Source organism: Triticum dicoccoides, chromosome 7B (genome assembly GCF_002162155.2).
Source record: "Triticum dicoccoides isolate Atlit2015 ecotype Zavitan chromosome 7B, WEW_v2.0, whole genome shotgun sequence".
Lineage (NCBI taxonomy): Eukaryota > Viridiplantae > Streptophyta > Magnoliopsida > Poales > Poaceae > Triticum > Triticum dicoccoides.
In genome coordinates, this window is record NC_041393.1 from 634,761,247 (window position 1) to 634,782,622 (window position 21,376).

At 44.0% G+C, this 21,376-nt stretch overlaps 2 long non-coding RNA genes across 2 annotated transcripts; both read left to right on the forward strand.

Annotated features, from left to right (window-relative positions):
* The first annotated feature begins 2,126 nt into the window (after nt 1-2,126).
* LOC119335330 lies at nt 2,127-2,863 on the forward strand. Its single transcript, XR_005161822.1, has 3 exons — nt 2,127-2,289; nt 2,404-2,484; nt 2,842-2,863. It is a non-coding gene; the product is annotated as an uncharacterized LOC119335330 (long non-coding RNA).
* A 47-nt stretch (nt 2,864-2,910) lies between these two features.
* LOC119335332 lies at nt 2,911-4,231 on the forward strand. Its single transcript, XR_005161823.1, has 3 exons — nt 2,911-3,277; nt 4,081-4,129; nt 4,205-4,231. It is a non-coding gene; the product is annotated as an uncharacterized LOC119335332 (long non-coding RNA).
* Nucleotides 4,232-21,376: the final 17,145 nt, after the last annotated feature.

A 21,376-nucleotide genomic window follows, 5' to 3' on the forward strand; every position in this document is an offset into this window, starting at 1 on the left:
GGCCTCGATCGCAAGAGACCAGTACCATCAGGTTTGCTTGACTGCTTGCTAGGTTAGTGGTTCATCTCTTATTCTTCTTCATGTAGGAAATAAAAGGTGCACGTATAGAAGAGTCCATACTGGGCATCCTTTTCTTTTTTAGTTTTTGTAATCCATGGCAAAGTGTGTTATATATTTTCATAATTCTTACCACTTACTTATTTTTTCAGCAGCATAGATTTAAATGCAGTAACGCATGTTTATGCTTTGCAGCCCGGCATCGAACAACACCCTTAATAAAGCTACATGGTGGACGCTAATTGTCATAATTTGACCGACAAATCTGTTTGAATAGATTATACACGATTGATGTGATTATTAGATGATTGCAGTCTACCCCAGGGTGAGTTTATCCTTTTGGTTTATGCAAAAATGCTTATTTGGCTTCATGTGTAACATGAGTTTTCAGTATCTAATATTTGTTCTGTCCAACATGAGTACATGAGAAAGAAGTGCTACTACTACATTACTGCTGCTTTCCAAGGGAAAAGAGAGTTCAATTGTAAAATGAGATGCCAGGTATTGAGGGCTAGACTGTACATGGCAAAGATTAATTTGTTATGGTGAAGCCAAAGCTTTAGTGTTTGAGTCATTGGGTGTCATCTTTGTTAACTTATTATTAAGCATATCAACTATGTATTTTGTCCCACATAAATGAGAAAAACTCTGTTTTTTTTGACATCATGACTCATTGTCATGTCTAAATATTTGAATTTTATATTGATGTTTTGATCGTGGATGCCAAAACATCACAGTTTGCCTGATAGAGTTAATTCAATTATAAAATGAAGATCCTTCCATCAATTAGATAGCTTTTATTAATTTGATTTTTCTATTTTGAATATACATATTGGTTATTTGGATGCTTTCGTTTGAAAATTTGCATAGATCAATGAGGATTCAGGCGGCGGGGAGGGGACTGGTGATAGGAAACATGGGTCCAAGAAGAAATCAAAGACCATGGTGAGTTGTTCTCCCTTTTCAAATTTAAAGCCTAGACTAGAATCGGTCAATTGTGATTTCGCAATATGATTAGGATAGCATAATATTCTGCTAATAGCTTCACGAGGTAATTATGTCAGCTATATATGTGTTTGTTTTTTACTGTAGTGAGATCACTTATTTTAATTTAGAAAATAGAAACATGAAGTGTGGTTATAAGAATCTAATAGCAGATGTTCTTAGCATGAACACGCTTTGTAATGTACCTACTGACTAATAGCACAATCATGACTTGGCATGCCCGGTTTTACTTTACGAAGAGTAGTATGTGGTGCTCTAATATTCAACCGTGTTCTTGAATTGGGAATTATGTTTATAATAGTTAAAGTGCTTGTGTGTTGGTCTGATGTATATAAGCGAAAGAAAATAAAAAACGGGTGGAAGAAGGGAACTTCTTGCTTTTCTTTTCCTTTTGTTTCTCTGTTTGATAATTACTCCCTATGATGGGCAGGTTTGAGAATAGGAAACGTCCTACTCTTTGATCCCTTTTTGTGTGAACGGCTCGATGGCAAGGGTGGCTATCTGCTCCTCGCTCTATTGGTTGTGTCTTTGTCTTCCCCGTGCGATGCGCCACACGCCTATTTGTTGCTGCTGTGTGTGCGTGTCTGTGTTGTGATGTGCATATGAGCATGTTTATGGTGTGTGCGCGTGCGCATGCGTGTGTGCGTGTCTGTGTTGTGATTGCGTGCGTGGGTGTGTGTCTGTGTTGTGATTACGTGCGTGGGTGTGTGTTGTGATGTGCATAGGTGCTAATCTTGCTGCAAGTTGTTGGCTGGGTCTCTTTCTCCCTAGGGAAGGCATAGTAGACCTCGGGGAAATCAAGGATCTTGCGGTGGCTATAGCGATGCCCTTATCATCTCATCCCTCTTTCTATGTCCTTCTCTCCATGGACAGCATCGCCATGGCCAGATCGATGGTTAAAGCCGTAGGTGAAATATATTTCTCTTTATTAGTCATTTGTGACAAGCACACTCTTCCTTGATTCGATTTTATTCGGGATGTGATTATTTACTGTTTTTCTCTCGATGCGGGATTTTCCGTTGATTAAGTTCAAAAGATGGCGCTCGTTGCCAGCAGGATCTCGAGGAACATGTGACCTCCATGGTGTTCACTGCTAGACGGTGTGGCAAGGAGGGGTACCTTCTGCGGCGATCTTTCTTGGGGAACCCTGGGCAACCGTCATTCAGGTCTCCTACTAAAGCTCCTCCTCGCCACCACGGGTGCACGCCATGTCTTCCACCCTGACATGTAAGTTGCGTTCCACCCATCCCCATCTCTCTCTCTTGTTTATGTTGTCTGATTGAATGATTATGGTGATCTCATGATTGTGGAATATTTCTTGCTCTTCTGGGCTTGTGGAAGTGGCCACTTATGGAGGTTGATTGATTTGGTTGGTTCGATAGGATCCCAACCTGAGGAGAATGATGGTTTGGAGATGGCTAGGTAATGTGATAGATTCAGACATCTTATTTGTTGGATGTGTATTTCTTTTTAAATAGGAAGTATGTTCTTGTTTGATTGCTCTACAAGGTCTCAAATAGTCAGCTACCATCATTCTTAAATCAAAGGAAAGATTACTGCACTTGTAGTTACGATACATGCTAATAATGAATTGAAAACATGAAATTGTAACCTGAAGGTTTGAGCGTTGTCACCTAACCTTTTCTGTTTATAATGAACACCAGGGTATAAATCTTCAAGTATCTTTCTTGTTTAAGCTTGTGTTCGATTAGCTTGCAGCCCTTGGTAGCACTAAGACTTCACTGGCATCATTTACAACCCTATTGGCTCTCTTTGCAGCGGCCTGTGGGGCATCGACCAGACTGGCAGCGACCCCGATGGAGGGGAAGGGCTCGACAGGCGCTTCCAGGCAGGAGAGGCTTGGGGGCCTCGTGGATTGGGAAGATGGCGGCCACCCGGGTTTCTTCGATCGATCTGCGATCTGGACAGAGCCACGGCAACGCGGGCGTCGGGCGTAGGCGACCGACCCTCTGCAGCCACGCATTGACAGGTAGAAGGCATAACACTCCTCCCACCTTTGCTTCTCCCCTCCTCCCCTTCACTTCCCACTCCTTTCCAATCTAGACTGCCCACCTACGTCCGCATCTTTTTTCTCTCGATTTGTACTACTTGATTCTCTGGTTCTCTTATAATCGTATTTTGATTCCTCAACTTTTAGTTACCTGTCGAGACTATAAGAAGAATTTTGAGGAAGAATTTGATCAAGAAGACCAAGGTGAATTATATCTCTCTTGAACACAGTCACGCCTGTTCCTGCATTTTTGGATTTTTCTGTGTAGTAGAGCACATGCCATGATTTTGTACTCCTCTTCCTTCCGCAACCTTGCCTGCCGAGCGCACTGAGCTGTTTTGCTGTACAAAGAGCCTCTCCTTTTCAATGTGCCATGGTCTCCCTCTCCAGGCTAGCTCCAAACTTCTGCCCCCATCATTCCCATGGTGTCTAAGAATATCATAGGGAAGAGGCTCTGGGAGAGGGGGTTTGGTTTTACTTTTCTGGTTTTGCAACACGATGCGACGAATTTATCTTGCACGTATGGATTTATTCCTTCATTTACCATATGCAAATCTTAATCTTCAATTTGTTTGGTTTCCTATGAGTGGAGATTACTGTGATGCTATGTAAGCGTAAAGTGTAGAGTGAATCAGATATGTGCCAGGCCCACTAATTTAGCTCATTACCTTGCTTCATTGTTGTGTAGATGCAAAACTTGTTTTCCCTTGTGCTGAATTTGCCACTATTTTTCATTTCTTCTCATTATGATCTAATCAAAGTGACTCGACGTATTTGAGGCTCTCGTGCATGTCTGGTTTGGACTTGCCCTTATCTTTTACCAAATCACTAAACTAAACTGTATAAATAAAATAGACCCCCTCCTTTCCAACACCTTATATATTATTAGAGTGAGCAATAACATGTTATCATATTCGGTTTCTTGTGAGCAGCACTTCAGTTTAGATTGTCATATACTCTTTGGTATATAGCATTTTTTGCTTATATCTATTGCCTATTTCGCATAGAGAGATGGTTTGCTTTGGAGAGGAATTAGATAAGGCCCATGAGTCCTAAGTAAGTGTGATAAGCAAGCCCTGCACTTCTATTTACTATTTAGCGTCAACTAAATTTTTGGTAATGGCATTTCAGAGATAATACAATCAATCCAACTGTTAACTTTGGTGTGCTTTTTGGACGGACTAATATGAAGACGCTGGCTAGCTCGCATTGCCATCATATAGTCTAGAAGCAAGGGCAAGGATTATAGGGAAAATAAAGGTACAATGCTCCCAATATATTTTACCTTCTCGGCGAAGTTTTGGTGCTTGCGCAAGAAAATAACACCATCATTATACCTACTGCTCATTTTTTATCCAGACAATTAGCCATCAGTAGGAAAAGCCAACTAATTGTACTTTCTCTATTGCAGAGGTGAAATTACTACTACTTTTCGAAAGTTTTTTTATGCATGTTCCTCTTTCTTAATCTTCTATTTTTTCAAATGTACATACCTGTGCTTATAATCATTATTACACTTGGTTCTACTGCAAGAGCATACTTTATCTTTCCATTTCCATCAATCCATCTTGATGTGTGATCGGGTTGTTGTGTGATGCTGTTAGCTATTGATATGGTGTCTGCTTATGTCTGTTCATAAGTACACCCTTTGCCTATTGTTCGGTTGAGACGTATAGCAAGCACAAGAAAAATCTGCTAATGAGTCCTTAGCTAGCTTTTGATATTTTAGTCCTCTGGCCTTGTTCACACATAGCTCCGGAATTAGGGAACTAGAAATAACTGATTCTTGTCCCCAAAAAACAGCTAGGTAATTTTCATAGACCTTCTGACCTTCATTATTATATGATTTTGCATTTGTTGCATTCGTTCTTTCAGGTCGTTTCATTATTTTTCCATGTTGGCTTTAGGATGTCCAGTGTATTTCAGCTCATAGGTACATGTATTGTGTATGGTTTATTTGTCCTATCTGCCGGTGTCTGAGCATGACAAGCAACAAAGAGGGAGGGGGGATTTTTCAAGTACAAAGCAAAATGTGCACAAAATAAATGCGGCTCACAATGTCATAGCATAGACTGGAAAAAATATACATTGTATATATATCATAAATACTATTATCCAGTGCTCACGATTTATGTTCACATAGATACATGGTAACAACAACATACCTGGTTTTGTGGATAATGACTACTCCAGTGCCACAACTGTAGAATACACTAGACTGGTCAAAAGTGCTCCATTGCCTCAATTGTAGAATACACCGGACTGGCCAAAAGTTGTCCATAGCCACAACTGTAGAATATATGTCGCAGTTTGACCTTCATACTCTCAATTTGAAGCTTTAGATCATCCTGTTTAGCCAAAAAATATCATATATTGCACATTCATTTGGGTAAACATGTTGGCTTTCATGTAGTGATATTTTTCTTTGGCAGTGTGCATCGTATGATGCTGAGGCCTAGAGATGAACCCTTCCATCATCTTAAAAGAAAAAAAGTTTGTACCCAATAGAATGAAATACTTTTGCCCAGGGTGAAACAGCTACCTGGGCATGAGAATGCCTAAGGTCTCTTGCAGTTTCTGAAACTGCTGCCTACAGATCAAAGATATCTCAGAAGCTATCTCCCCGGAAGCTCCTGTAAACTGAAACCCCACTGCTGCTGCTACTGAGCTGCGCTACTGATGTGATTGATTGTGAATTTGTCTTTAGGGTTGAATCAACATGGTAAGAGATCTCGCTGCCAGCACTGCCTAAAGGGCTAGCTTCAGGATTGACCTATTTATATTTACGAGTGTGTGATCACATTGCGATGGCAGAGATGACTGGCGGAATAATACCGTTGATGTTCCATTTCTGTCAGCCCACTCTGCTGTAGACACAATAGTTAGTAACACTCTAATACACTTCTTTTGTTTGTATTCAGTTGATAGGTGTAATCAACAATTTTCAGAAAACAAAATCAAATGCAGACTTGAGTATTACCTGAGGGCGCACTGGAAAGGCTTCCAGAGCTAGGAGAAGAAACGGTTGAAGAAGATATGGTCTTGGGTGTTTCACAGGCATCAGGTGTAAGAGTGCACGAATGACAGTTTGCCCTTTGAAACGACGTACGCCGTACAGAAGCTTGGAATGCATTCAGAGATTTTTGTTGAAGTGTTGCTTCCTTTGAGCTTCCTGCAAACAATGAACAATGGTAGCCACACGATTAAGATTGCACAAGGCATTTCTTATCCTATACTATACTGGGTTTTATTCTTTATAAAAATTGTTCAGCCTAAATTTTCTGCAAATTTCCATATTGAACTTGGAACCAAGCAGTTGCAGTGCAACCTTCAGTGTTAGGCCGGTAGCTGGGGAATTAAATGAGAAGACAATTATAATCCTACCAAATGCTTTTCTCACTATATATCACAGTGCTCCAGCTAATCATCCTAAAAGTTTTCCAAGACGTATAGTGGTTACATTAGACACTACCAACATCAAACATGGTGTAGAACTGAAATTAGTGTGACAGAGAGAACTAATAAAGGGGTGAAAGTTTCTTATGACAGTAATATCGTCCGTTTTCGTCCAACCAGTTTCGTAAGTTGTCCTTGGTCGTCTATGTTTCTGCTTGGTAAGTTATGTGGGATAGAATTCGAATTTCTGTTATGGGCCACTGAAAAATTGCCCCATGTGCTAATCTTTTGGACTTGTTTTGTAATTAATAGTCTCACCCTGCTTCTTTACATCAAATCCTAGCAACTTATATATGTGCTAGATATGCAAGAATCAAACAAGAGAGCGAGGCCTGCCGCATAATGCCAACAATCGAAAAACATCTCCTCCGACGAGGAAGACCAGGCTGCTATCAACAACCAGCGAGCGAGGAAGGAACCAAAGAATAGAAATAGCCCGTCGGCTTGTGCAACGGCGGAGCATCCTGAAGACCCCTGTGACACTAAAACCCGTCGGCTTGTGCAGCGGCGGAGCATCCTGAAGACCCCTGTGACACTAAAAGAGGGGAGGGAAGGGTGGATGGAGGAGGAGCAGAGAATCACCTCCAGGCGAAGGAGTTTGTGTCGCAGGCGACGACCCCCGCCAGGGGAAGTGGTCGCGGCTGCCGTCCCAGTCGACAAGCGTGTTGGTGACGTTGCCGAAGCACGCCTTGACGGACATTAGCGCCTCCCCCGTCTCCTATGCCGCCGCTGCCAACAGCCCAAGCACCGCCGCACAACGACGGCCCTAAAGCGACCGTCCTTGCCTTCTCCCTCCGCCGCCTGCGCACTCCGTACAGGATCGAGAAATCTCCTCTCCGGACCCACCTTGTGTCCGTCAGGGGAAGAAGCATAGCCGTGGTGGTGTGTGTGTGTTTTTTTTGACGAGTGTGTGGTCTTGTGTCAGCGGGGAGGGGAGAAACCGGGGGAGATGGACACGACCTGCGAGCGAAGAGAAAACTGGTGACGTGTACACGTGGAGCACCAGCACCGACGAGCAAAGCGGCTATTTTTTTTCCTGAAAGGAAAGCGGCTGGTTTGGGAGAACGTGTGTGCACACATGTCGGACTGGTTTACAAGACGGGTAAACATATCCGAGTCCATCACACGAACGTGTTACTGTGCGCATGTATTTTTTTTTGTGAATACGTGTACGCATGTATTTGTTCTCCGAACACATACATTGCTGGATTTGATGCTATATATTTTTGTTATCAGGTTGGATTTACCTCAGTTTGTGTCCCTCACGAACTCAGACCGTCTAAAAATGTGAAAATTGGATTCCCGCAAAAAAAACATAAAAACAAGAAGATTAATATATAGAGTAGTATAGCATGCAGTCGAACAAAAAATATAAATTGTCTTCGGGCATTGTTGATCCCAGTTCATACGAGTGCCTAATAAACCACCAATGCCCAATCTCCATGAAGCTATTGTTCCAGATTTAAAAAATGATGTCATGCGTGACGTTCCTAAGACGGACATATTGGAGGTGGTATGTATGAACTTGGCAACCACCATATACATTCTTTTGACCCAAACATTGATGCTACGAAGGAACAACAACAGTTGCATCCAAGTAAAATTACTCTACAAGTGTCGGATGCTCAACATTTTAATTGTCTAAATGGAAATACAATCTGCCAATGTGGTATGCAGAATATAATCAATTTATTTTATCCTAAATCTGTATAGTTAGTTATTCCATTTCTGTTTATGTGTTGGTTAGTTGCACTATATGATATAGCTAGCTATGTAGTTTTCTTTATAAAGTCGGATTAAATAATCTACCGCAAGCTACATTCGTAGCTTTGTTTTGATGTAAGTTCATGCTTTTAGTATATCGTGCTTCCCATTATCAGGCTTGATACGCCTGCGCCAGTTATATATAAAGACGCCATCTAAGTATCTCCTTGCATTGGTATGCCTGGACCATAATGCTATCAGGATCAATAAAATATGCCATCTAAGTATAATGGTTTTAAATTTTAATGCTTGGTTTGCTTTGGCTACTTGCACCAGTTGCACAAGCAGCCTCTGTTTTTATTCCACATACCCAAGGGCAATATATTTTGACCTTCTATCTTTGTTCAACTGCAATATCTCAAATCGAAAGGCACAAACTTATTTTGAATGGTAACTAATTGGATCCGACCACGAGTGAGCCAAGGGATTGTTGTACTCCCTCGCTGTCTTTTCCAGTTTCACTCACTGCCAGAGCAAGAATACTATGTTTTGGTGGGGTTTCTTCTGGAAACAAAGACAACATATCTCGATGTGAAATGCTTCGACCGTCACGTTTTAATGTTAGCCATTATTAGGTTTATGAAAAAGTATTTCACTACTACCATGCTTCTATTCTGCATGTTCTTTTTGTCATAGGATGCATGTGACATCATTAGTATTAAGTATGAGGTAGGGGTTTTATGCCTTTCGGTAGATCTCAAGGTCTCATTGAGTTTTATGGATGGTAGTACCAGCAGAGGGGGTCTAATAGTTGGAAGTTACCAGTGAGAGAGAGCAAACATTTAATAGATATGCCTGTGTGCTGGTATTAATCTAACCATGCTTATGTATATGGGTGACGTGCTTTTCCATAAATTTGTCTGTTTGCAATTCATCTTTTGCCGAGGCAAAGGAAATGGTGTGTGTGTGGGAGAACTAATATATTTTAGGACGATGGCTTAATTGCAGGCAGGAAAAAAGATTTGGAATGTATATGGCAAAATGAAGGACAACAATATCAAAACCTGGTCTACAGGAACCAAAGATGAAGAGTTGTTTAGACGATGAAATCATGGTCAATATTGATGGAACATGCCGTGATGGCTCTACCTAATATCACCATCTTCATATTTTTCCTATTGGTAGCAGATACAAGACTCAGCTAGGGGTTAAGAGACCAGCTCTGCCTATATGATGCATCTCTGCTAAAATAGTTTGCCTTATAAAGCCAATATCAAGTGATTTCATAACTTTCTTTTGAGCTATCATGCTACCATGTAATGAAATATATAACGTTGTGTACTAAGTATCTGTTAAATTGGCTCTAAATCGCTCTCACTTTCATGGCTCACTCTCACTTTTTGCACCATGGGCGCAACGGGTCGTCTAGCATGAACAAAGGGCAAGCATATGCTTTCGCCTTCAAATGCAATTCCGAGGGTCTGCGCCTGATCGTCTACTCAATATAAGCAAACTACAAAAGCCCCTTGTTATATAACTTAATATTAGTATAAATGCCTACCAAGACTTCTATGGTTATCATCCTTTTGGATCTTATGTAATCCACTAAGATCATCCTGTGCATTTAGCTATCGGTTATTTGCTGCTTAGACTGCTGTGTGGTATGCTTTTGAAACAACCATGATAAAACAAATATATGCTTTCGTCTTCAACTGCACGTCCAAAGGCCTCTGTATGATTTCCTATCAAATCTAAACAGATCACAAGAATCCTTTCCTACATGACTTAGTGCATCATTTCTGATCTTATCATCTTATGTAAAACAAACCATGACAATCATGTGTGCATGACTATCGCTTGCTTGCTGCCTATAGTATCATGAGCTATGCTTTTCGAACAACAATATGTTAATGCACACTCTTTCAATACTTGACTTACACTCGGCCTTTGCGCCATTGGCGCAATGGGTCATCTAGTGTCATGAAATGCGGGATGTGGTATGCAATGCATATGCGTGCTTCGGAAGGAAAGATGATGAACAAGGCATCAACTTGGCAAACCAAGTATGCCGCTGGAAAGATGAGATGATTTCGGTTGAAATCGATATAAAGATCACCGGATTCGGATGCACGGTTTGCAAATGGCAAGCAAGACAAGTATGGCACAAAGCTGCGATTAACAGCACGATGCTACTTAGCATGCAACAATAAACTATGCTACAGCACCCCAACATAAAAACAAAACATATTTAAATCATCTACAGGAGATGCTTTACAAAAGAGGAACACTGAGCTACGGCTAAATCACATCATAACAGGTTCAAACAAGCATGGAGAAAGTGCATAAAATTATCAGGTTGGACATGGCAGAAACAACATCACGAAGCAATGTTCAGAGCCGGTTATCAACATGCTACAGGAAGTTATAATAGCAAACTAAGACATGGCATGAATCTACTCAAAGCCTAGTTCAAAAGTCCCTTACCGACCATAAGCCAAAAAGGATCAGAAAATATGATGGCACCCACGTAAACATAGCAAGTTTCGTTAACAGATTTCAGCAAACAAAACATGGCATTGAAATAATTACGAAGGCACCTTCGCGAGCTCAATGCACTCACTACAGAGCACCTCATGATAAACTAAGCATACATCCATCAAGAAGGCATGACATAGAAGCTATACATGGCAATAAACAACATCATAGCATATCCGGACCAACTACAACAACCTCGGCCAAATTGAATAACATGTAAACAATCTGCCAGGAAACATTTTGAAGCAAAAGTAGAGCACGAAAATGACATGCTAGGCTACTCCATAATTGCAACCAGTACCATGGATGGATAGAGCAAAACAATGTTTTCAAAACACCCTTACTGAAGTATCTCAAATAATGCATGGATCTCTCTCTAGCAACATGTTTACATGGCATAAAAATTACAGCAGAACAGGAACTAAAATCAGCATTAACACGAAGCCTAGTTTGCATGCTTGTGCTAGTCACCACATTGATCACAAAATTACATGGTAATCACCTCTGTAAAGAAGGCATAGCCTAGTTCAAAACACATTTAGGGATCAACCTCATAGGATGCACACATCAATCATGACAAAAATGACAATAGAGCTCGTGCTGATATGAATCCCTCTTCCAACAGCATTTCGGGCATCAAGATGACCTCAAATGCAAATGATGCAATGGAATGAAATGATGTACTCTTTGAGACGAACAATTTGACATATTACACGCATGAAACGGAGCTACGGGTGCGAAGATGTGATGCGATGAACATGCGATGATTTTTACTGCAGAAAAAGACTTAGTGAAAAACGGAGGGGGGAAGTTCAACCGGATCTGGAGATCGCCGGAGATCGCGGTTCGCCGGAGCAGGGGCGTCGCCGGAGCTTGGGAAGCCGGAGGACGGGCGGAGAGGGGCCGGGGCGGACGGATCCGGCCGGATCCAGCGCCGGTGGCGACGGCGGAGGCGGGGCCGGGCGGAGGCGGGGCCGGACGGCCCGAGCGCGGGACGGCGGCCGACGGCGGACGGCGGGGCTGCCGCGGTCGTCCAGGCGGAGGCGCGGGACGGCGGCGACGGAGTCCCGCGGCGGCGGCGCTCCGAGGCGGCGGCGGCGGAGATCCGGGCGGCCGGAGGCGGTGCGGGACCGCGGCGGCGGGGGCGCGGGGCGCGGCCCGGGAGCGGGCGCGGGAGGGTCCGCGGCGGGCCTCGCGGGCCGGCGGCGCGGGGGCGCGGTGGCGGACGCGTCGGGCGCCGTCCGGACGTGTCCGGCGCGGGGAGAGGAGCGGGGAGCTAGCGTTAGGGTGGTTTTGACCCGGGATTTCGGGGGAGAGGGTGTTTTTATAGGTAGAAGGAGCTAGGAAGCTACAAATGAGGTGCGGTTTTCGCCCACACGATCGTGATCCGACGACAGAGAGCATGGAAGTGACTTAGATGGGTTATTGGGATGTTTTGGAGGGATGTTGGGCTGCAACTTAGAAGAGGCCTTTGCGGGAGTGCGGTTAACCATTGGAGTATCAAACGAGCTCCAAATGACCCGAAACTTGACAGGTGGTCTACCGGTGCTATACCAGGTCCACTTGGCAAGGCTCGGTCCATTCCGAGAACGTTCAACACCCGCACACAAAAGATACCAGAGGAGGGGTGCGCCGGTGCATGTGTGAGTGTCGGATTGCGAAACGGACAACGGGGAAAATGCTCGGATGCATGAGACGAACACGTATGCAAATGAGATGCACATGATGACATGATATGAGATGCATGACATGAATAAAATGCAAGGACAAAAGACAAAACCCAACCACGGAGGGAATATCATATCACATAGCCGAAAATGGCAAGAGTTGGAGATACAAATATGGAAAGTTACATCCGGGGTGTTACAACACTCCACCACTACAAGAGGATCTCGTCCCGAGATCTAGGACTGAAAGAACTCCGGATATTCAGAAAGGAGGTGATCCTCGCGCTCCCAGGTGGCTTCTCGGTCGGAATGGTGTGACCACTTCACTTTCAGGAATTTGATTGACTTGTTGCGAGTCTTGCACTCGGTTTCTTCAAGAATAGCAACGGGATGCTCATGATAAGAGAGATCTTCTTGGAGGTCGATCTCTTCGAAGTTGATAGTGCGCTCAGGAGTCTTGAAGCACTTGCGAAGCTGTGACACGTGAAACACATCGTGCACGTTTGCGAAGTTGGATGGAAGCTTAAGTTGATAGGCGAGATCGCCTCTTTTGCCAATGATCTTGAAAGGACCCACGTATCTAGGGGAAAGCTTCCCTTTGATACCGAAGCGACGAGTGCCTTTCATTGGAGAGACGCGGAGATAGACATAGTCTTCGATTTCAAAAGCCAAGTCACGGTGCTTGCTATCATAGTAACTCTTCTGTCGCGATTGCACGACTTTGAGGTTCTCACGAATGACTTTGCACATTGCTTCGGCTTCTGTGATCAAGTCGTTGCCAAGAAGTTGGCGTTCACCTGTCTCAGACCAATTGAGAGGAGTACGACACTTTCTGCCATAGAGAATTTCTAATGGAGCCTTGCCCGAACTCGCTTGGAAGCTGTTGTTGTAGGAAAACTCGGCATATGGAAGACAATCTTCCCACTTCATACCGAAAGAGATGACACAAGCCCTGAGCATATCTTCAAGGATTTGATTGACTCGCTCGACTTGGCCACTTGTTTGAGGATGGAAAGCTGTGCTGAAATGAATGTTGGAACCCATGGCCGCCTGAAAGGATTCCCAGAACTTAGCAGTGAAGATGCTTCCACGATCTGAAGATATCAATTGTGGAATGCCGTGCAAGGAGACAATTCTGGAGGTGTATAGCTCTGCCAGCTGAGCTGCTGTGTTAGATTCTTTGATAGGAAGAAAATGAGCCACTTTGGTAAGCTTGTCAATGACAACGAAGATAGCATCATTTCCACGCTTGGACTTAGGAAAACCAGTCACGAAGTCCATCTCGATATGGTCAAACTTCCATTCCAGAATAGCAAGAGGTTGAAGGAGACCAGCTGGTCATTGGTGTTCTGCTTTCACTCTTCTGCAGACATCACATTCATTCACGAATTGAGCAATCTCTCGCTTCATTTGAGTCCACCAATATGACTGCTTGAGGTCATGGTACATCTTTGTACTCCCAGGATGAATGGATAGGAGGGAATTGTGTGCCTCATTCATGATGACTTTTCTCAGATCACCTTTTGGAACCACAATTCGATCCTCGAAGAAAAGAGTATCTTTGTCATCCAAGCGATAGCACTTGTATTTAGGAATGCCCTTGTCAATACCACATTTCACCTTCTTCACCATGGTATCTAGGAGTTGTGCCTCACGAATTTGATCTTCCAAAGTAGGAGAGACTATGAGGTTGGCAAGAAAGCCTTGAGGAACAACTTGAAGATTCAGCTTGCGGAAGGCTTCACAGAGATCCGGTTGAAATGGCTTGAGAATTAGACTGTTGCAATAAGCCTTTCTGCTCAGAGCATCTGCAATCACATTCGCCTTGCCAGGAGTATATTCGATACTCGGATTGTACTCCTGAATCATTTCGACCCATCGAGTTTGCCTGAGGTTAAGGTTGGGTTGAGTGAAGATATACTTGAGGCTCTTGTGATCGGTGAAAATGTCCACTTGCCTTCCCAATAAGAGATGTCTCCATGTTATCAATGCATGGACAACTGCCGCCAACTCAAGATCATGAGTGGGGTAGTTCTTTTCGTTGGGCTTCAACTGACGAGAGGTATAGGCCACAACTTTCTTCTCTTGCATCAACACAGCACCGAGACCTTGAAGGGAAGCATCCCAGAAAACTTCGAATGGCTTGGATTCGCCAGGAGGAGTCAAAACAAGAGTTGTGAATAGCTTCTCTTTGAGGGTGTTGAAAGCGACGTCACACTCAGGCGTCCAGACATACTTGACATGCTTCTGGAGGAGGTTGGAAAGAGGCTTTGCAATCTTAGAGAAGTTCTCAATGAATCTTCGGCAATAGCTTGCAAGACCGAGAAAACTGCGGAGCTGCTTGACATTCTGAGGAGGTTCCCAATTCACAACTGCAGAAACCTTCGCTGGATTAACATCAATTCCCTTGGCGGAGATGATGTGGCCAAGACAAAGAACTTCATCAAGCCAGAACTCACATTTGGAAAACTTCGCATAGAATTGATGCTCTCTGAGCTTGTCAAGCACCAATCGCAAATGTTTGGCATGATCCTTCTTATTCTTGGAGAAGACCAAAATATCATCGAGATACACCAGAACAAATTCATTGGTGCAGGGGTTGAAGATAAAGTTCATCATGCGAGAGAACGTTGGAGGAGCATTGACAAGGCCGAAAGACATGACAGTATAATCATAAGAACCATAGCTTGTTCTGAATGCTGTCTTGGGGATATCCTGTTCACGAATGCGAATCTGATGATAACCCATACGAAGATCAAGCTTGGAGAAAACTTTAGCCCCTTTGAGTTGCTCTAAAAGCTCATTGATGTTGGGAAGTGGTTACTTGTTCTTGATTGTCTTCTTGTTCAATGGACGGTAATCGACACAAAGTCGGTCCGTGCCATCCTTCTTCTGGACAAAAAGAACTCCACAACCCCATGGGGAAGAACTCGGTCTGATCAAACCCAAACGCTCTTGTTCATCGAGCTGCTTCTTCAATTCTTTCAGCTCCTTGGGTCCAAGCTTGTATGGACGCTTGCAAACGGGTTCTGTTCCAGGCTCAAGATCAATAACGAACTCGACTGGCCGATGAGGAGGCATACCCGGAAGCTCTTCTGGAAAGACATCTTGGTACTCACAAACGACTGGAATTTGAGAAATAGCATCCAATTCGCCCTTCTCATTGAGAGAAAACAACTGAATGGTTTCATCACGAGCGGCATAGATGATAAAATCCTCAGAAGGGTGTGTCAATTGAATTTGCCTGGCAGCACAATCAAGCTGAGCCTTGTGCTTAGAAAGCCAGTCCATCCCAAGAATAAGATCAATATCAGAATCGCCAAGAACAACTAGAGAAGACAGAAATTTATAGTCGCCCATCTTGATACCGACATTTGGAACCATCATACTAGAGCTCAAACGCTTAGCTGGAGAAATAACTTGCATAGCTCTAGGTAATTCCTCTGTGTCAAAATTGTGCTTCGATGCAAAAGGATATGACATGAAAGAATGTGATGCACCACTATCAAATAAGACTTTAGCAGGAATATCATTAACTGGAAGATTACCGATGATCACATCTGAAGAATCCTCTGCCTGTGCTGCATTCAACATGTTCACCTTTGCAGACTTTGGATTATGCTTGACCACTTCATTGCTTGAAGATCTCACAGGAGGAGGAGGAGGAAGGCGCCTTTGATTCAAGCATTTATTCGCGTAGTGGCCTTTCTGCTGGCACTTGTTGCAAGTCACTTCTGAGAGCGGACGGTGATAAGGAGCATTTGACGTTGGAGCTTGAGACTGAGACTTGTTCTGATAGCTTGGGTTGGGTGGGTGGGAAGATCCACGAGCACCTGAGTTCTTCTGTTGGTAAGGCTGACGGAATGGAGGAGGAGGCAGGTAGAACTTCTGCTGCTTAGCTGCCACTTGTGAGGAAGAAGAGGATTGCACTACATCTCTGATTCTCTTCTTAGAAGCCTCACACTTGAGCTGAGCACCTTCTTGCTTGAGTGCCATATTGTAGAATTGATCAAACTGAGTAGGCTCAATAAGAACGAGAGCTAACTGCAGGTCTTCTCTAAGGCCACCTATGAACTGATAGATCGTACTCTTCTCATCTGGAACATCTTGCTTAGCAAAGCGAGCAAGTTTCTGAAACTGCTTGTTGTATTCATAGACTGACATGTTGCCTTGCTTGAGATTGCGGAATTCCTCATGCTTGCTCTCAACAACACTTGTAGGAATATGGTGAGCTTTAAAGTCCCGACAGAAATCAGTCCAAGTAATCACTCGACCACCTCTGGAATCCTTGTATTGCTGGAACCAATCAGCTGCCTGATCCTTGAGCTGAAAAGAAGCGAACTTGACATAGTCCTCAGGCCTGACATTGCTGCATTCAAAATGATTGTTGATATCCACGAGCCAATCATTGGCGTCTGTGGCCTCAGCACAGTAGCTGAAAGATTTCGGCTGATTTGCAAGGAATTGGTTGAGGGTTGGAAACTGAGGCTGATGATTGAACTGCCCTTGACCTTGATTCCCTTGGTTGCCTTGGCCTTGGTTGCGCTCTTGCATGAGCTGGATCATCATCTGAGCATGAGCGTTAGAGGCTGCCATCAAAGCTTGCCATGCCTCCGGAGGTGGAGGTGGAGGAGGAGGGTTCGCCTGACTCCCATCATCGCGTTCCGGATTCTGACGCGTTGGCGGAGCCATCCTGAAGAGGGTGACATCCGTTAGCATCTTGATAGACAGATAGACAAGTTGAATCAATCGGATAGAAATTGCAACATATAGTCTTCACAATAAACATTCGAACAAGGATGAACGAATGAATTCCAAAGTAAACATCACACGTCCATTAAGGTGAGAAGCCACTTGAATAGAGATTGATGAATGAAATAAACAAGGTACAACTGGAACAAATAAGTGGTAAGGATTACCCAATCACAAACCAAATATCTGCGGGAAGAAAAGCTAGAGCTACTTGAATCCCGCCTATAAACTCTCGAAACTTTCTGGTTATGCAATCTGGTCTAGGGGATACAGGGGAAGCACAATATCTCACCCAAACTAACAATCCCTACATCCAGCTGTATCCATCCGTCAACACATAACCAAGAAACCTTCGGAAATCGTGTACCTCAACCTTCGAAAAGCATCCGTTATACGAGTTATGGCAATACTCCCGAGCTCGCCCCAGTACTGGGTTATCGGGGTTATCTCACCAACAACTGCATAAAAGAAATTTTCGATGTCGGCAAATCTCAGGTATTCCAGAACTGCAACGATAAAATTGTGACGACAACACCTCGGAGCTCAACTCCCCGGGACACTGCCACAACCCCTAAATGTCAGGAGGCACCAAGAACAATGTTCTCGTCACAAAACCATCGAAACGATTCCAAGATACCCGCATGATCCTAAATTTTTTAGTGAAATTTTGAGAAGAGGATAGTCAAAACATCTATGTCAGGAGACCTCACCAGAGCGATGAAGGGACTGAGCAGTAAAAAGAATCCTACTCTCCGATATATATAATCCTAAGACTGAAAACATTTTTGTTCTAGACTCAACATCGCCGACAAACAATCAAGCAGGGGGCTCCTAAGTCAGGGATGGCTCTGATTACCAACTTGTAACGCCCTCGATGCGGCTATATCTCCCACGTGTCGAAGCACGACTTAGAGGCATAACCGCATTGAAAGCAATGTCGCAAGTGAGGTAATCTTTGCACAACCCATGTAATACATAAGGGAAAAGATACATAGTTGGCTTACAGTCGCCACTTCACACAATACATAAATAAACATCCATCATCCAGATTACGCTCAAGGTCCGACTACGGAACCAAAATAAAAGAAGACTACCCCAAATGCTACACAGATCCCCGATCGTCTCGACTGGGCACCTCTACTGATCATCTGGAAATGATACATAGTAACGACCAAGGGCCTCATCAAATTCCCACTTCAGCTCAGTTGCGCCATCTGCGCCAGTAACCTCGGCACCTGCATCTGTTTTGGTAGAATCTGTGAGTCACGAGGACTCAGCAATCTCACACCCGCGAGATCAAGACTATTTAAGCTCATAGGAAGGAAAAGGTGTAATATGGTGGAGCTGCGGCAAGCACTAAACATATATGGTGGCTAACATACGCAAGTAAGAGCGAGAAGAGAAGCAACGCTGCAGTCGAGAAGCTGGAAGCGATCAAGAAGTGATCCTGAAACTACTTACGTCAAGCATAACACGAACCGTGTTCACTTCCCGGACTCCGCCGAGAAGAGACCATCACGGCTACACACGCTGTTGATGTATTTTAATGAAGTCAAGTGTCAAGTTATCTACAACCGGACATTAACAAATTCCCATCTTCCTCATAGACGCGGGCACGGCTTTCGAAAGATTATATACCCTGCAGGGGTGTCCCAACTCAGCCCATCACAAGCTCTCACGGTCAACGAAGGAATAAACCTTCTCCCGGGAAGACCCGATCAGTCTCAGAATCCCGGTTCGCAAAACATTTCGACAATGGTAAAACAAGACCAGCAAAGCCGCCCGATGCACTGACAAATCCCGATAGGAGCAGCACATATCTCGTTCTCAGGGCAACACCGGATGAGACTAGCTACGAGTAAAACCAGCCCTCAAGTTTCCCCAAGGTGGCCCCGCAGGCAGCTCATTTCGGACCAACACTCAAAGGAGCACTGGCCCGGGGGGGTAATAAAGATGACCCTTGGGCTCGCGAAAACCCAAGGGAAAATGGCTTAGGTGGCAAATGGTAAAACCAAAGTTGGGCCTTGCTGGAGGAGTTTTATTCAAAGCGAACTGTTAAGGGGGTCCCATAAATCAGCCAACCGTGTAAGGAACGCAAAATCAAGGAACATAACACCGGTATCACGGAACTAGGGCGGCAAGAGTGGAACAAGTCACCGGGCATAAGGCCAGGCCTTCCACCCTTTACCAAGTATATAAGGTGCATTAATATAAATAGGAGATATTGTGATATCCCAAAATAACCACGTTCCGACCTGGAACAACCTTCAGCTTCACCTGCAGCTAACAACGCTATAAGAGGGGCTGAGCAAAAGCGGTGACATAGCCAATCAATGGTTGCTAGGACAGGTTGGTTAGAGGTTTGTCATGGCAATAGGTAGGCATGGTAAACAATGGCAAGTAGGGCTAACAAAGCGATAGAGCGAGTACTAGCAAGCAAAGATAGTAATGATTTCGAAGGTATGATCATCTTGCCTGCAAGGTTCTCAGAGTTGTCGAAGGCTGGATCCTCGTTAGCGTACTCAACAAGGTCCTCGTGCACGTACTCGTCTCCTGGCTCTACCCAAAGAAAGAACACAAGCAAGGAACCACAATAAATCACGTTGCAATGCACAAGCAACATGATGCACTACATGTCATGAAATGCGGGATGTGGTATGCAATGCATATGCGTGCTTCGGAAGGAAAGATGATGAACAAGGCATCAAATTGGCAAGCCAAGTATGCCGCTGGAAAGATGAGATGATTTCGGTTGAAATCGATATAAAGATCACCGGATTCGGATGCATGGTTTGCAAATGGCAAGCAAGACAAGTATGGCACAAAGCTACGATTAACAGCACGATGCTACTTAGCATGCAACAATAAACTATGCTACAGCACCCCAACATAAAAACAAAACATATGGACATCATCTACAGGATATGCTTTACAAAAGAGGAATACTGAGCTACAGCTAAATCACATCATAACAGGTTCAAACAAGCATGGCGAAAGTGCATAAAATTATCAGGTTGGACATGGCAGAAACAACATCACGAAGCAATGTTCAGAGCCGGTTATCAACATGCTACAGGAACTTATAATAGCAAACTAAGACATGGCATGAATCTACTCAAAGCCTAGATCAAAAGTCCCTTACTGACCATAATCCAAAAAGGATCAAAAAATATGATGGCACCCACGTAAACATAGCAAGTTTCGTTAACAGATTTCAGCAAACAAAACATGGCATTGAAATAATTACGAAGGCACCTTCGCGAGCTCGATGCACTCACTACAGAGCACCTCATGATAAACTAAGGATACATCCATCAAGAAGGCATGACATAGAAGCTATACATGGCAAGAAACAACATCATAGCATATCCGGACCAACTACAACAACCTCGGCCAAATTGAATAACATGTAAACAATCTGATAGGATACATTTTGAAGCAAAAGTAGAGCACGAAAATGACATGCTAGGCTACTCCATAATTTCATCCAGGACCATGGATGGATAGAGCAAAACAATGTTTTCAAAACACCCTTACTGAAGTATCTCAAATAATACATGGATCTCTCTGTAGCAACATGTTTACATGGCATGAAAATTACAGCAGAACAGGAACTAAAATCAGCATTAACACGAAGCCTAGTTTGCATGCTTGTGCTAGTCACCACATTGATCACAAAATTACATGGTAAGCACCTCTGTAAAGAAGGCATAGCCTAGTTCAAAACACATTTAGGGATCAACCTCATAGGATGCACACATCAATCATGGCAAAAATGACAAAAGAGCTCGTGCTGATAAGATTCTGAAACTAACGATATGAAGCCCTCTTCCAACAGAATTTCGGGCATCAAGATGACCTCAAATTCAAATGATGCAATGGAATGAAATTATGTACTCTTCGAGACGAACAATTTGACATATTACACGGACGAAACGGAGCTACGGGTGCGAAGATATGATGCGATGAATATGCAATGATTTTTACTGCAGAAAAAGACTTAGTGAAAAACGGAGGGGGGAAGTTCAACCGGATCTGGAGATCGCCGGAGATCGCGGTTCGCCGGAGCAGGGGCGTACCGGAGCTTGGGAAGCCGGAGGACGGCGGAGAGGGGCTGGGGCGGACGGATCCGGCCGGATCCAGCGCCGGCGGCGACGGCGGAGGCGGGGCCGGGCGGAGGCGGGGCCGG